Consider the following 12,672-nt stretch of genomic DNA (forward strand, 5'->3'; position numbering starts at 1 on the left):
TTAATGCTTGCGTTGGTCTGTCCGACATTTGGAGTCCCAATTGGAGTCCCAATACTTTCCTCTCCAGGGATCAGGGGGTGACCCATAGGAAACGTCAGCAGACCCTGGCACCAGTAAGTACTTCTGGGGACTGGGTCAGGAGCACCCACCACCCCTGAGCTTTCACGGCTTGGATGATTATGGCCCCCCTTCTCCGACAGGCTCGGCAGTCATTGGGAAGGCCCAGAATCCTCCCCATTTTGGTCTCCGCCACATTTTCTGGGATGAAGGATAAGGCGCACGCATCTTTTTGCCCCGCACAATGACTTGTGTCTCAGAAATCCAACCCAGGGAGCTCAGTAGACTTTGGTCTAGGTAACGTGAACACAGGCACCTGAAGAAGAAGGACAGCAGAGAGCATACTTGTGCTGCCCCGGAAACAAAGGCGGAGGTGACCTCTGGACCATGACAGCTGGCTCCTCCGCTTGCCAGTGTGGCAAAAAACTCGAAGGGCACTGTTCCTCGCTAAGTCGGTATTGACACGGTGATTGGATGATCTTGCTCTGTAGGGGTCTCGTGCCTGGGAAGGAAAATCATGCACGTGGGAAAGCTCTGCAGAAGTGGCTGCCACTGTATTTTCATACATTTCTTACTTGACCGCGTCACATTGGGGGTATGGTGTCTATGGGCTGGGTTTCCAACATTACATTTGGGGCACCCAATGGTGAGACCACCAGTTTCCTGAACAGGCAAAGACCTACGATAGCCGGCCTCAGTGTTAGTCATTTGGATACAGCTGGTGCCAATTTGCCTATTAGCTCATGCAAGAAAGAGCTCACTCTAAACTTTGAATGAGAGAAAGAATTTGCACGCTAGCTCTACTCCTAGAAAATAGAAAGGACGTTTCTTCTACTGGATGCATTCACTTGCGCAACAGCCAAAACAAAGTCCCGGGCCTCATCCTGGTACCCTGCAGTAGGGAATGTCAGGGAATGCCGGGCACTGATTGGCACCAATGGAGACTGGCTGCGGAGACACAGGCGCCGGGGAAGAGTCACAACGTATCGCTTTCCATGGGGAATACCCAGGGGCACGTGACATTTTTGAACCATTCGGTTGGGAAAACACTGTGACTCTGGGCATACGTTGCTCATCATCACGAGGGATACGTGGGAGCCTGTAGCCTAGGATGGCATTCACGGGATGTTCAAAAAAAACCCCTTTCCACCTTTTTTTTTTTTCCTCACAGCAATGACTCATCAGCTGTGGGTAGTCACATGGAAGATTGGGCATGTGCTTGGACTTCAGGGGAACCCTCCGCAGTTGTGGGTTAGTACGTGGAAGCCTCGGCAACTGTTCTCAACATCAGCGAGACGCAGAGCTCCCTTGTTCTCAGGCCCCATTGCCTGAGGGGCCCCATAAGCCCCACTCACCGAGGCCCTTGCAGGGATGGGCACAGACACTTAGAAGCCACAGGCTTGGTATACTTGTCACCGGGGCACCAGGCCTAGTGTACGAGTCGACGCCTGCCTCTTCTGGTTTGTTCCTCCTCTGCTTTGCCCCTTCTTAAGTTTGGCTAAGGTCAGGGCCCCTTGCCCATCAGCATGGGTCAAGAACAGATGTGGGGATGGACAAGCTCTGAAAGCACAGCCTCCGCTCTGACTTTCAAAGGAAAGGCGGCCATTCCCAGGCAGACAGGCCTTGGCTTTGCTCACCTACCTCGTGCCGGCCAGGGGCAGAAAAGGAGGCAGCAGAACCCACTGCCCTGCAAATGGAGGCAGGGGCACCAAGCGCTTGGAAATCAAACAGGCCACAAAGCAGACCTGCCTGGCTGGGTGACCCTCTGGGGGATTTCGCTCAGCAAAAAGGAACGAGCTCCCACTTCCAGAAGCAATGACCTTCACAAAGCTACAAGGCTGCTCACTCGGCACCCTGGCACAAGCACGCTCACGGGAGGACAGCGCGCTGGGCAGCCAACATCGGGCCCCATAAGCTGTGGCAGCACACAGGGACAAGCGCTCCCAATGCCAGAGAAATGCAAGGCTACGAGGCTGTCCCTGGGCCCAGCCACCAGCAGGCAATCCTCCTGCTGGTGCCTCTCATTGACAGCAATGTGCCACATGGCTTCGCTTTTTCCAGGAAGGGCCAGCAGCTCGGGCTCCCACAACCAGGGCCTGCTCTCCTTCCCGGCCTGCCCCACACACAGCTCATGCATGCCTTTGGACAGCGGAAGCTCATTGGGGCCACAGGTGACTTCCTGGGCATTGCGTTGTGACTCCTCTGCAAGGACAGCCGGCCCTTGGGGGCTGGGCCAGAGGTGGCAGAGCGGCAGCTGGGCTCATGGCCTTGTGCCTTTCAAGGGCTCCGGGGGCAGCCCCATGTCTCAGGCTCGAACTTGGGCTTGAGCAAGTCCCAGGGGAGGGCGCAGTGAGGGATGCCCTGCTCCACCCTGCGGTTGAAGGCAGAACCTTGCTCTGGCTGCGCAAAACCCTCTCGGAGCCCCGGGTGATGTCAGTGCCGCGATACGCAGGAACTGGCATGCTCAGTAGGCAAGGTCCTTTGAGCAGGTGGGAGATCTTGTTTTTGACCAGACAAGCAGCTTGAAAAAAGGTCTTAGCAGGCTTTCTGGCACAGCCCCGCTTCTTCAGGCCCGGGAAGTCCCTGCTGGTCTGAGACTGCATGCAAAAAGAGAAGCTAAAAGCACAACAAGGTGCTGGTGAAAACGGAGAGCGACAGGCGCACGGGCGATGGGGGCCATGGGATCCGGGGAACATGGAGAATACACCCTGCAACGCCTGCGGGCCCCCAGCCCTCATAACTGCAGGCTACAGTGATTAGCCAAGCAGCCTCACTTTTTCCAGGAACCACCTAGGACTGAAAACCAAGGGACCTGCCCATGACCAGGACAGCTCCCAGCCAGCCCTGGGCTGCACAAGGGAGCACAAGCAGGCTGGAGGTGGCTGGGGACTGTCTGGTTTCAGGTCATCTCCCACCAGCTCAGGACAGCACATGCAGACTTCTCTGCGCAGCCCTGGGGTGGCTGGGAGCTGTCCTGGTAACAGGCAGGTACCAGTCTCCTGCCTCAATTGGGTGACTGAGGCACGGGGCGTGGAAAGAGCTTCAGTGGGGTGGGGGTCAGTCCCAGCCCCCTACTCTTATCCTCTGGTGGTGCAGCCAGCAGCAAGTGAGCTGTCACACAGGGAATCAGTGTAAGGGGCTGGGCCCTGCCCCTCCCCTGCAACTCTTTCCACCCCCTGCACCCCTGCTCAGGGAGCAAGGGTAGGAGCTCCCTGCTGCCAGGTCAGGGGAATGTCGGCCCCACCCCAGCAGCAGACAGCACCCCGGGGCCCAGAGATAAGCATCTCGGTGCTCCCTGCCACCCCCCTGCACTAGCCTGAAGCTGGCCCTGGTGTCTGCAGGGGCCCATTACTGGGCTGCGGGTACTTGGGTGCAAATCTGCTCCCTGCTCCTTGCATGTGTCAATGCCTGCCCAGAAAGCCTTACTCTGGCTGGGCTTACGCAAGCGTAACTTGGAGTCAGAGTAAACACATGTGCAGACATGCCCGCTCCTCATTAACTACTGCTTGGTCACTCTGCTACCTACATTTACAGGTAGTAGGAAAGCATACAGTAGCCTGTGTTACCACACAGTCCCCGCTGCACGCAGTTACAGAGCGACCCTTTACCGTGCGGTACATTGGCCTTCCGTGAACGAAAACACCTTGTGTATCCGCACTTGCTAGGTATGCGTACGTCTGCGCTGCGGGAGTGGACTTACCCAAGCAAGCCGAAGCAACGGAAGCAGCCTAGAGGCATCAGGAGGGTACTCTGATCTGACTTCTTTATCCCCCCGTCCTTTAAAGCTACCATGGGCATCTGTTACCTGACGCTGCATCGTGCAGAACAGGTGCATCCTGACCTGTTGGTCTTTCCAGATGATGGATTCCCTGCTGACAGTCTGTTTAGAGAGCAGGGCGTGGTGTTTATCCCGGATGCCAGGCAAATTTCCGGAGACAGCATCTCACATTCCAGAGTTGCATGCATATAAATAACAGCAGCGCTGAAAAAAGGTGAAGGGCACCATGTTTTTCCATAAATCCCAGCAAGTGAAAGCTACATTTCTCAGGTACCAAAAGCCATCCCGCAACTCTACAGACACATTTCGAGGCAGGCCCGTCGGTTAGGCACCGTACAACTTCCTTCCCATTGGAAAGTCACTTAATTAATTGTATCTTTTCTTCACCGTTCTACATCCATTACCTCTCCAAACAGCTGCAGACCTTCACAGGGTGTGGTGAAAGTCTGCTCGTTAGCCCAGCTGAAATGTTCAATGTTTAAGGTAAATCGACGTTGCGAATAGGTATACGTGTTTCAAGGACAGCAAAGGGATTGTACCAAGCTGGGCCCGACCCACCCGATTTGCCTTCTAAGGCAAGAAGATGGGCTCTGCACATGTGGGCGCACTGTCAGACCTTGACTCAAGCTGGGCTTTTGCTACGGTCTCCCACAACATTCCCACAGGTGAGCCAAGAAAGTCTAGGTTGGATAAAGGGTCTGGAAGGCGGACCAAAATGTGCCCGGTTTGTTGCATTCAGAGGGTAGCAGTCAAGGGCATGATGTCCGGTGGGCAGTCAGGATCAGGTGGAGTGCCTCAGGGGTCAGCTCTGGGCCCGTTTGGGTCATTATCTCCATCGGTGACCTGGAAGATGGCATAGAGCGCACCCTCAGCACCAGGGCCGGCCCACAAGTTTTTGGGGTCCCCTGGCACGAAGAAGGCATTGGCAGTGGTGTGGGGGTGGCAAGCACAGAGGCGGGTGAAGGTGTACCAGGGCCCTGGGTAAACACAAGAGTGGAGGCCCCCTCCCACCATGGGAGCTGGACTTTGGGTGGGCAGGGGGATAAGGGCCCCTTCCCTTCCTAAAGCTGGCAAGGGAGGCCTGGGAGACCCCTGCCCGGCTGTGGGGCACATGCCCACCACTTCTCCCTGCTCCCCACCCCCACTACAGACAAATGTACACAAATGCGGGGCAGACAAGGTTCTCCAGGTAAAGCTGATATCTTTTTGAGACCAGCAACATGGTTGGAAACAGTTTTCTAGCCAGCTCTCCAATTTAAGCACCCGCGATCAGGCCGAGGAAGCATCTGCGGTGGGTGCATGCTCTTCCCGGATGGAACAAAGAGTAAAGACACCGGAGGCAGGCCTGCATGCAAGCCAGTCAATGACAGTGTAAATTGAGGAGTCGGTGGCTGAGAGCCAGCAGGGCTCGTGGAACGGGTCCTTAAACCGCTCTTTACCGAAGGAGCGAATTTGGTCTGAGACGCTACAGACATTGTATAAACACTTCAAAACACAGGCCGCCTTGCCAGCAACAGCCTCCTAGCCAACATGGATGTTACCCTCTTACATGCCACCATCCCCTGCCAGGACAGCGTGCCCCACCTATCTCCAAGAGCAAGCTGGCGACTCAGAGTACAGACCCAACAATACGACGGAAATGCTATGCTTCATCCTTGCATGCAACAATTCCACTTTTAAAAAGCACTGCTTCCTCCAGGCCGTGGGCCCACAGGAGGCCACCCTGTTTATGAGCCACCTGGAAGAAGACTTCCTCAAAGACTGCGCCATCCAACCCTTGCTGTGCTTAAGCCAGATCAATGACATCTTTGTTGTTTGGACCAAAAACTGGCCACATCTCCGACTGAGTTCCATCAGAAATGCGGCAGTCATCACCCCTCCGTCCGACTGTCTCTCGCGGACTCTGGCACCGATGTCTCCTTTCGAGACGTGATGATCAGCATCCCAAATGATAAAATACATCCATGGCAGATGAGGAACCCATGGACCAAAGTCCATGTCTGCACGGAACCGGCAGTTGCCCAAAACATGCCACAAAACCCGTGATACCCAGCCAAGCCCTCAGGTAGCACGAAATTGGCACTGCGGGAAACACCCAGGATCGCCACCTCACAGCTCTTAAAATGGCGTTCACATGGCAGAGACACTCTCCTTCAGCAACATAGCTGCATGTTTGAAAGAGCCGCCCAGATACCAGGTGACCAATGGCTGCAGTGCAGAAGGAAAGCCCTGAGACTCAGGCACTGCGGGTTATGACATATCACCGCTCCCTCGAACCTACTTGGAAAATCCTCAAACCATTGCAGCCCACACTACAAGGAGACCCTATTCTTCCCAAGATCTTCCCGGAGCCACCTGTCCCGGCCTCCTAACAAGCACCGAGCCTTGCAACCCTCATCGCCAAAGGCAAACTTGTTGCAGCCCAAAACACACCAAACTGGTCCAGGCCATGCCATGAAATGAAGTGCAAAGCCTACCAGTGTATCTCCACTGCCATGACTGCTACATGCCACAACAGAACCGTAGTCCTTCCTGGGTCTGACACCGGCACCCCCAGAAGCATTCGCTATGTCGTCCAGCACACCAAATGCCCCAATGGCAAATACGCAGCAAGGACCAAACAACAACCGCGCGGCACAGTGAACACACGACGGAAATGTATCTGAGGCCGGAGTACCCGGTGACTGGTAGGGGCACATTTCTCATGAGCAAACCGCTCCCACTCCAGTCTCGCAGGATGAATCCTCCACAGGAACATGCAAAATGCTTTCCACAGACGAGCCTATGAAAGTCAATTTGTCAACCTCCTGAATACAACAACTCCTGGCCGAAACACAGAAGCAATGCAAAGTTGTAGAACTCTTGGTTCCAAAATGATCCCTTTATGAGACCAACTGGGAAACCACCAGAAACCTGTCCTTTTTGGTGAGCTTTCAGGCTCCAAAGCCCTTCATCAGGCTCTGAGAAAAGTATAAGTGGTAAAAAGTCCCCATGGGTAGGAAATACATTTCATTTGGGCACAGAGGCAGCTGGAGGTGGACAGCTGTCCCTCTGGGTCCAGCTTTGTCTTGCGATCTCCCAGTTGGTTTTGTAAAAGGGATCATTTTGGAACCAAAAGTTCTACTTTTTGCATCGCCTCACATCTACAGACCAGCACGGCTACCGAGTACATCCCGTAAACACGGACGACGCCGAATTGCAGCTGATGTTGGATTTTAAACTTTGTGTCAGAACAACAAGCAAGGTTTTCTTTACCTCCCTGCCTGCCGTCTGACACCTCCAGGGAAGGAATTTTACCTACTTGCTGTGCCAACGAGAAGCTCGGCACAACTCTCAAAGGCACAGCTACCAAGTACATCCCTGGACTAAACATAGACCAGGGATTTATGTCACGCTATAAGCTGCCTGACATCCGACTCCACAGGTACCTCTCCACTTTCCCCTGCTACATTCATCCCTCTTCCCCAGACCCACCCCACCACTGGCAATGTACATCTCCACTTCCTGCCCTTCTTGCTGCAGACCAGCTGCTGGCCTCTTTACTATTCATGCCCTCCAGGAAGAGCGCACACCAACTACAGAGGCTTCCCCAGCCTGACCAAGCATTTTTAAACCCAAAAGCTTGCTCAGGAAAATGTTTCTAACTATTTATTTGGTTTAATAAAAGATCTCTCTCTCTCTCTCTCTCTCTCACACACACACACACACACACACACACACACAGAACCCCTCCCTGCCCCCAGCCACCTCAGTCTCACTCCGCACCACCTCCATTACACTCACGTGCAGGGACCTGCTGCCTGGCCATCCTGAGCAGCCCACAGGTGCAGTGGACAACAAGGAAACATCCCTGCTGTCAGAAATGAGAACAATCTCCTAACTGACTAGGGTTGCTGATGGCTCCTGGCAGGAAGGCAGCCACACCACACATTCCAGTGTTTGAAAAATGTCCCGACATTCAGAAAAAGTGTCTGTTATTTTCTGTGCAGCACCCTCACGCGCAGTGAGATGTGCCAAAGCTGTGCATGCACTTGTATATCATGTAGCGGGCGATCCAGTTCCGCTGGAGGGACGGCACCGAGCACGCTTACAGCACAGGCTGCTCCTTCCTGGGGAAGTGCAGTATCATTGCAGAGAGAGAATTAAAAACAAAACCGACCACAAATTACCACTCATGAGTATGCAACAGACCCTTCTGCTTTTCAATATAGTGCAGAGGGACCATGGCAGGCTAGAGCCGAGCACAGGCAAACCCATCCGAGCAGCAAATACCTGAGCATCTGCCCAGTTGCTCAGGCAGGTTTTGCAACCGGCGCTAGTCGCTGCCACAGCTTCACTGTTATCGGTCCTTTGGCTAGGCAAGCCACCTGCCCGAGCTCTGACTGACCCGAACCGCCTGAGATAAGGACGGTGCAGTAGTGTCGACCTGTTTCACCCCTACCTCTGCCAATCTGGCAGGCTACATTTCCTGTGTTGCGACCCCAAGATGCAGAACACAGACTCACCTGAAGTCTCGTGCTTTATGGAGAGATTGGGAAGAGAGAACACAGTGCTTTTGAGGACTTTTGTTTTTTCTGCAGAGTTTTTACCATTCAGAAAAGGGGCAACAAGGGTAAAGGGGAGGAGAAATTGGACAGCTGATAGAGGCTGGCACCGAGGGCAAAGAGGAGGCAGAAGTGAGGGGCTGGATGGTGCGTACGAAGTGAATTGGCAGGGCAAAGCCAAGCAGCAAAGGGCTTTCAGAGCAAAGACGGGTTGTTCCATTTCAGTCGCCTTGCGTCAGGCCATGAGGCTTCATTGTTACCCTCAGTCCCAATTGTTTTCTGAGGGTGAAAGCAAAGCAGGCCTGCTCGGCTGCCAAAGAGACAAAAACACGTGTCTCGGTTTAGGGATGCTGCCCCTGCGGGGCACAGGCTACGCAAACAACACTCTCGGCAGCACCGCAACAATGGAGCCCGGAAGAGTCTGTGAGATGATAGGACGCGTGCAAGTGGGAAAACACCCATTATGCAAAGGGGACTCTTCCCTAATTGCAAAAAGCGAGATGAGAGTGGTGATCCCTCAGCTTTTCACCAGACGATTCAAAAGCTCCCACCACCGAACGCCACCTCCTGCCACAGACAAGGGCCACAAAAGGAGACTAAACAGCATTTGTGGGCTAGCACCATCCAAGGAAAGGGCCAGAAGCAACAACACTAGTGGACCGATGCATCCCACACAGCCGTTTTGCGAGTACAGAAACCCAGAGAGGGCCACCGGGACCTCTGTCTTGTGCCCCATCCCTCTAGAGCCATTTGCAGACCCAAACTCTGGGCCAGTGGCTGAAGCTTCAAGCCACAGGTATTGCTCCAAGGAGGTGGGAGAAAGAACATCTACGTGGCCATCGCCTAAGCCGAGCCTCTTCTCTTCGACACGCCTGCCATTTCTTCTCCTCCAATGGGGCCGAGGAATAACTGCCACCCTGATAGATAATTGCCCGGAAAAAATATGCACTGGCGTAAGAAAATACGCAGCACATACAAGCTGTGGTGAACAGTCATGAGACACGCTTCTTGTGAATTGTGTGCAGCGTTCAATATGGTTTCTGACGACTGACATTGCAAATAAACAGGATCACGTACAATGTGCTTTGTGAAGCTTTCATGGAAAATGCCCGTGGGTTGCAGATCAATTTTACAGCTTTAAAAGTATGGAATATGCTGATTGTCTTTTTGAAAAACTGGGGGAGTCCAGTCTGTGTCACAGTTGGTCCATTACTAAAAGCCACTCCTAGGAGCTCCCGGGGATGAGCCATGTGCTGTTTTAGAGGCTATCAATGTGTCCAGAGTGACACAATCACTATGATTTAATTGGGGGTGAGGGAGGAAGGAAAAAACAAACCATCTTGATGGAAGGAACAAAATGGCTGATTTAAAAAAAAAAGTCGACTCGCTTGGGGAAAAAGGCGTTGGGCTCGGCTCTCCTGAGCAATGCCTCAGCAGACAAACCTCTCCAGGGCACCTGAGCTTAGCAAAGATCTTTTGTGCTTTTTAAAACACAGGAGTGACTGCTGTCCCACAGTTAAGATCCTGGTGTATAAATCAGTGGACATTCACACAGCAAAGGCTGTCCCCTCCCTAAAGACCTGACACACCAAAGACAAAGCGGGTGGAAAGGGGGAACTTTGTCATCCCTGGCTTGCAGGTGAGGAATGCCAGGTGTGTCTACACGTGCCATTCATGTGCCTGAGCGCACCTAGGACCACAGCCCGTTGAACCAGGGGGCTCCAGGGGGTTGAGTCTGCCAGCCCAAGGCTGCTCCTGCCCAGCTTCCTGTGGAACAGAGGGGCTGGCTGGGGCACGAGGGGGAGCCAGCGTGGGGCTAGCCAGCACACTTAATAACACTGCCACACGCTATTGCATGTGTTTACAAATACTATCTTTTGGTGGTATTGATTACTTTACTGCGGCCTAATTGTGCCACGTGTGTACATGCTGAGACTTTACTGTGGAGCTAATTAGCTCGGCAGCAAACGTCTCACGTAGACATGCCCACAAAGATGTGGGGCTAAGGAAGCAGCCAGCGCAGCCAAAATATTTTAGCTTGGGCACTTTTTTTTTGGGGGGGGGGGGAAGGGGGGAGATAACTGATAAGGAAATGTTTTCGTGTTCCAAGCAAATCAGCCAAATTAATTCCAAAGCTGCGAGTCGTTCAAGAACCACATGTGGCCCTACTACCAGCAAGCATCCTCCATCCCTGCCTGGGGCTTCTGATGCTTCCAAATCCTACATGGAGGCCCAAGCCTGGAGGCTTGGGGTTCGGATGCCCCTCCGTTTGGCCCACCCTCAGCCGCATGGCTGCAGAGGCAAGCTAGGGACGAGTCTCCCATTTCCATAATGCGGACACATAGCCAAGATCTTCATACTGGAAGAGAAAGTGGGAGACTGTGCCTGACCTCGGTCGAGGTACTACCCCATGCCAAGAAGGTGGCCCACCCCAGCGACTAGGAAAACTACCTTAGTGGTCGTGGTGTTTCCCCTTTAGCTCAGGTTTGGACTTTCAGTACCTTATCCAAGTCACAGCAGGTGTATATGGCGTAGCCAACAGCCAGCCTCGGAGCTCCTAAATTACAATCCAGCGCTGTAAGCACAAAGGCCATGCTTCTCGGAATTGGGCTACATGCAGGATGCGTTGTAATATTTGCTGCGTGACCTCGGCCGAGTTATGCCTTCACACTTCTGACAGCGCCTCTCCTGTCCTGCCACTTTCAGTGAGAGAGCCTTCGACTTTGTCATTTCTATTGTTTCAAATAGCCTCACAGCATCTCCCTGCCACATCCGGTACCCGGCTGATTTTACCTGCCACCCACAGAACTCGCTTTTCACTTGTCACTCCTGCTGCCAGTGTCATTTAACTATTGCCGTATCATCGGTCCACGCGAATGCATTTGGAGGAGACGGTATGAAGAACGGGAGGTAAAATGGAGCAGGGCTGCACTGAAAGAGAGAGAAAAAAAGGTGTCCTTTATAAACAAGCAAGGTTCTTTGGGTGAATCTGACATCTTTTATCAGACCGTAGTTAATCATCTTGATTGACTGCCCCTTTCTCTCTCATCCACAACTGCTTGCCACAAAGCCAGAGGATGCCAGGGTGCTCATGGCGCCTACTTAGAAAGTGGCCACAGACAAACAGCACCAGGAAGCCCACAACCAGACTGTGGCATCAGGGATAAACTGAGCTGCTTATTTGGCTTCCTACAGAAGAACACCAAAGGCTTAAAAGGAAAACGCCAACCCAGATATTTCATAGATTTCATAGACATTAGGGCTGGAAGGGACCTCGGAAGATCATTGAGTCCAGCCCCCCGCCCAAAGGGCAGGACGTCAGCTGGGGTCATAGGATCCCAGCAAGATAAGCATCCAGTTTCATCTTGAAGGTGTTCAATGAAGGCGCTTGAACAACCTCCGGCGGCAGCCTGTTCCAGACCTTGGGGGCTCGGACAGTAAAGAAATTCTTCCTTATGTCCAGCCTGAAACGATCTTGTAGTAGTTTGTGACCATTCGTCCTCGTCATCCCTTGGGGCGCTCTGGTGAACAAACGTTCCCCTAGATACTGGTGATCACCCCTGATAAACTTGTAGGTGACCATCAGATCACCCCTGAGCCTGCGCTTTTCCAGGCTAAAGAGCCCCAGGGCTCTCAGCCTGTCATCGTAGGGTCTGCTTCCCTGACCCCTGATCATGCACGTGGCTCTTCTCTGGACTCTCTCAAGCTTCTCCACATCCTTTTTGAATTGTGGAGCCCAAAACTGGACGCAGTACTCCAGCTGCGGCCTCACTAAGGCCGAGTACAGGGGGAGAATGACGTCCTGGGATTTGCTTGAGAAGCATCTATGGATGCAAGCCAGTGTTTTGGTCGCTTTACTAGCCGCAGCATCTCATTGCAGGCTCATGTTCATCTTGTGGTCAATGATGACCCCCAAGTCTCTTTCTTCCATAGTGCTAACCAACATAGCACTGCCGAGCCTATAAGTATGCTGCGGGTTTTTTTTCCCAAGGTGGAGAACCTTGCATTTATCGGCGTTGAACACCATTATATAAATATAAAGTAGCCAGAAGTCAAACTGTGCCAAAAGGCTTGGTAGAAACTCAGGGCCAGATCTGCAGACAAGCCGGTCTCAGCTGGGTTGGGAATAAAAGGTATCAAGCCACCCTTTAGCGGCACCCTCTCCCTTCCCAATGTAGCTGTCTGGCTATTAAGCCAGCTAAGCAACATTCCAACATCCCAAAGGTGATTTTCACTACCATTGATCACCAGGGTCCTTCAAGAGACCACTCCGACGGCTCTGGCTGATGGGTG

The sequence above is a fragment of the Alligator mississippiensis genome, chromosome 11, assembly GCF_030867095.1.
Source record: "Alligator mississippiensis isolate rAllMis1 chromosome 11, rAllMis1, whole genome shotgun sequence".
Classification (NCBI taxonomy): domain Eukaryota; kingdom Metazoa; phylum Chordata; order Crocodylia; family Alligatoridae; genus Alligator; species Alligator mississippiensis.